The sequence below is a fragment of the Sciurus carolinensis genome, chromosome 8 (assembly GCF_902686445.1).
Source record: "Sciurus carolinensis chromosome 8, mSciCar1.2, whole genome shotgun sequence".
Lineage (NCBI taxonomy): Eukaryota > Metazoa > Chordata > Mammalia > Rodentia > Sciuridae > Sciurus > Sciurus carolinensis.
Window position 1 is genome coordinate 7,427,915 of NC_062220.1, and position 4,673 is coordinate 7,432,587.

The 4,673-nt window shown below is 42.0% G+C and overlaps 1 non-coding gene across 1 annotated transcript; it reads left to right on the forward strand.

The window, feature by feature from the left end:
- Positions 1–2,628: 2,628 nt before the first annotated feature.
- Positions 2,629–2,700, forward strand: Trnac-gca (transfer RNA cysteine (anticodon GCA)). The gene has a single exon. It is a non-coding gene; the product is annotated as a tRNA-Cys (tRNA).
- Positions 2,701–4,673: the final 1,973 nt, after the last annotated feature.

Below are 4,673 nucleotides of genomic sequence, written 5' to 3' on the forward strand. Positions count from 1 at the left end.
GGTACCTGCGCTCAATAAAAGGGGGCGTGGCTGGGGCCGAGCCTGGCTGCAGGTCAGGAGCTCCCTCATTCAGATTTGGGTGCCCTCTTTGAAACGCTTTTCCTCCTGAGCCCAACTGACAAAATCAAGTTTTACTGGACTGGAGGCCATTCCCTAGTCCCCCACTGGGCTGTGCTTCACGCTGTGCGGAAGTGTTCATGCTGTGCCCGGCCTGAGTTAGGCATTTTAGCAACAATTAGAATAACTTCACACCTTGTTTGTACAAGTAAATAACCACCATCGGTCCAGATCAACCATAAGGCACAGACTGGTAAATAATTAATTCATGTCAATAAAGTAATTAATAAAATTAAATCGGGAGTACATGGGCACTTGGGCATATCAAATCCTATCAGAAACGTCAGACGCAGGAGTTTCTCAGTCTTACCAGACATAACCCCTCACCTAAGGCCCAAAAGAGGCGCACCCTGAGACTGGGCACAGCAGCACAGGATGCCATCACCTGGCCAGTTGTCACAGTCTTACCCAGGAGAATCACCACGGTGATGAACTTCCCACTGTCCCTGGGCTTCAGCTCAGCAGTTTCTCCGGCCAGTGCTGACATGACCAACTTCAACACGACACTTAATGCAGACGTCTTGAAATTGCCTGCTGTCTGGATCTGAGGATTGGTTAGACCTTTATCTACCTACCTGTAGTCACGTTCTACATTTACATTTGCTCTCAGCCTCCTGAAACTCTGTGAGCACCTTAACCTTTCTTAGCCTTTCTGTAATATATATATATATATTATATATATATGTAATTATCATGTCACATGCCATTGTGTGATGTATGATGTGTGACTTTAATCTTATAAATATTAGTAATTACAATCGGAGCAGAGTAAAAGAACTTGTGATTGCCATGGTCTCCTCACCAAGTGAACCATGAGTCTTTGGTGAATTAAAGCTGATGAAATTGATGTAGTTTGCAAATTAATTGTTATTCAATAAATTCTGACTTTACGGAAGGACACAAACATGTCTGGTCTATGTCGATGGTACAGCTTGCTCACCACATGCCTACTGAACAGCGCCCTTGTGGCCATTCCCTAAGATTCAGGACCCACCCAGGCATTCAGTAGTGCCTGAACAACCAAGGACAAAACCAAATCCATCCCTAATGCCATCTTTGAGGATCTGTTTCCTGGTGCCCCACTGAGATTTCTCTGTCATCCACAGTCCAGTTTGCAGATAAAGGAGATAAAACCACACCAGTTATTTTAACAGAAAGAATTCAATACACATAATGGCCAGTCCACATATCAATTCCCACTGTCTTAACAGGGTACCACAAATGGTTGGGTTGAAACAACAGAAATACATTGTCTCACATTCCTGGAGAAATCTGAGGTCAAGCTGTGGGCAGGGCCTTGCACTCTCTGAAGGCCCTGGAGAGAAGCCTTTCGTGCCTCCTCCAGCTTCTGGTGTTTGTTGAGCGAACTCGGCCTTCCCGGGCTTGTAGATGCAGCGCTCCCATCTCTGCCTCCATCTTCACGTGGCCATCTTCCCCCGAACATCTCTTTCCTCTTCCTATTAGGACATCAGTCATTGGATGAAAGGCCCACCCAACTCTAAGATGATTTCTTTCATCTTAGCTAATTACATCGGCAGTGACCCTGTTTCCAAATAAAATCATTTTGTGGCACTGGGGGTTAGGACTTCAACATGTCTTTTGGGGACTGGAGAGAACTGGAATGAGAGAATGAGGAATGAGAGAACTGAATGGGCAAAGGGGGGAGACTAAACAGCATGGAGAAAGTCCTCCAGGGAGCTACTGCCATCCCTAGCTCAAGGTACGAGGAGAAGAGCTTGAACCTGTGGTCTTAGAGTTGTCTCCGTGGGCCGAGGGACCAGGGCCCCAAGGAGGTACGAGTGTGTCCGAGCACACATGACGTACGTAGCTGGTCCTATGAGCCCTAAGCTGCAGTCTGCAGTCACTGTTGCTGCCGGGACAAACTGTCTCTGCCAGGGGACACGGACAAGAACTAACCATGCAGTGGGGAGGAAGAGCTTCTCCCTGCTCTGCCATTCCGGTCCCTCTGCAGCCCTGTTGGCAGGACCAGCCAGGAAGCCAGTGGAAGGATAAGCAGGGTTCACAGAGTTCATTTCCAGATCCCAGATCAGAGCACAGAAGGGCGCACTTGAACTTTAGAGAAAATCACCTCTTCGTTTTTCTCAGAGGGTTCCTCTCACCGAGCAGATCAAAGGGCTGAAGATCTGGATCTCTGGGGCAACAGAAGAGAGGGTCCGCTGCATCCTGGGTTGCGGCTTTGTGGAGAGAGCTCTGACCTGGTGTCCAGATGACAGAGGCTCTGTCCTTGAGGTACTGCAGGGTTGGCCAGCCCAGTGGGCATTTTGCATCTCTGCTGTGGGGTGCTCAGCCTGCCCTCGCCCGGGCGGAGGATAGAGAGTCTCTAACGCCGTGGGGGCGGGGAAGCCTGTTGACTCCCTCAGGCAGAGAGATGAGTTAGCGGGGGATCGGGCCTGGCAACTCAGAGACACAGCCTGAATCGGCACCTGGGACAGAGGCACTGGGTGTGGCTGCCCAGGGAAAGGGTGCTAACTGGATCTCAGCCCCATTGCTGGGGGTATAGCTCAGGGGTAGAGCATTTGACTGCAGATCAAGAGGATCCCAGTTCAAATCTGGGTGCCCCCTAGGGTGTCAGCCCTTAAAGGTGGTAAAAAGAGTTCCAATTTCATGATTTTTCTTCTTTAGTCTGTTACTGTGGTGAATGACACTCGCAGGTTATTGTAAAATTAAACACATTGCATCCCGATATAAATTCAGTCTGATCACGGTTTTGGGGTTGCTTAGCTCTCATAGTTTCAGTCTGAGAAACTGAAACAGGAGACAGCACCAGGCATGAGCTAACAGCACCTACCTCATGGAGTCGTTATGAGGACGGAATACATCAACACTGGTAAAGCATGCAGGTTAGCGCCTGCCACGTGGAAAGTTCTTTCTGGTAACTAGATTTTCAATTTCTTTTCTACATATTTGTTAACTAGATTTTCAGTTTTGGGGGTACACTTATTTTTTTCAATATTCCATCATCATTCTTTAACTCTGAAATTCTAAAAAATCTGCAGTTCTTCATTTTGATTCCTGACATTAGTTATTTTTATCTTCTTTCTTATTCTTATCAGTCTCACTAGAGGTTAATCAATCTTATTTTTCATTTTAAACACCAGATTTTGGTTTCTTTAATCCTCTCCATTGTGTTTGTTTTCTATTTGATTCATTTCTGTTCGGGTTTTATTTTATTCATTTCTCCTGGTTCCCTTCACATGTTTGTTGTTTTCTAATTTCTTAAGAAGATTCTTAGCTCATTTATTTTCTTTTTCTTTTTTCTTTTCTGTTACAGTGCTCAAAACTATGAAATGTCCTTAAGTGCTGATTTAGCTGTCTCTTATCAATTATAGGATACAATATGAATTATCATTTGTTCAAATTATTTTTCTAATTTTCATTATGATTTTTTGATTCGTGGTTTATTTACATCCATTAATTTCTATACATATAGGAATTTTCTTATTACTTTTTTATGTTTGATATCTAGCCTAAGTGCTTTGTGACAAGAAAATATACATTATCTGTCAATCCTTTAAAAACTGAAACTTGCTTAGTTACTCAGTATGTTATCAACTTTTCTGAGTGTTCCCTGTTTTCTTGAAGAGTGAGTGACCTTCAGTTGTTGGACTTAGTGCTCATTTTATTGCCTTGGGTTCATTTTGTTAATGGTATTATTCAAATCTTTTAGATTGATTGTGATATTTTGTCTCCTGTTAATTAATGAGTAAACTATACAAAAATTTACTACTCTGAATTTTTAAAAATTTCTCTTGTTATTCTGTCAAGTCTTTGCTTTATGTATTTTGAGGCTATGTTAGTATGAACATAATTATTAAAAATTAGAAATGTTTATATCTTCCTGGTACATTCAGACTTTTAAGAGATATCTTCTTATGTCCAGTAATATGTCATGTCTTTTTTTTTTTTTTTTGGGTGCTGGGGATCGAACCCAGGGCCTTGTGCTTACAAGGCAAGCACTCTACCGACTGAGCTATCTCCCCAGCCCCTATGTCATGTCTTAAAATCTATTTTTTTTTCTCATAGCAACATGCATCTACTTTTCTGTGTTAATACCCTATAAGGAATATAGATATTCCCCTTCAAGGACATACACACACGCACACACACACAAATATTTACTTCTTGGTTGGTGTCAGGGATCAAACCCTGGGCCTTGCATGTATTTTTTCATCTTTTTACTTTCAATCCTTCTGTGTCTCTAAGTTTTAAATGAGTTCTTTGTTAACAGAATTTAGTTGTTTGATTGTTCTAACCCAATAAGATGATTTTTGTCTTTTAACCTTGGGTATTTAATTTACTTACTTTTAATGTAATTGCTGATGTATTTGTATTTAAATATGCCACCCAACTTTGTATTTTCAATTTGTATCACCTTTGCTTTTCTTTTTTTTTTTTTCCTGAGATTTTTATATTTTATTATTTTATTTCTCCTTGCTAATTTTAAAACTACAAATACTATTTTTTTCTATTTTGGTGGTTACACTAGAAATTCATTTTGCAGAGTTAGTTCTGAAGTAAAGTAGCAGGTCCCCTTT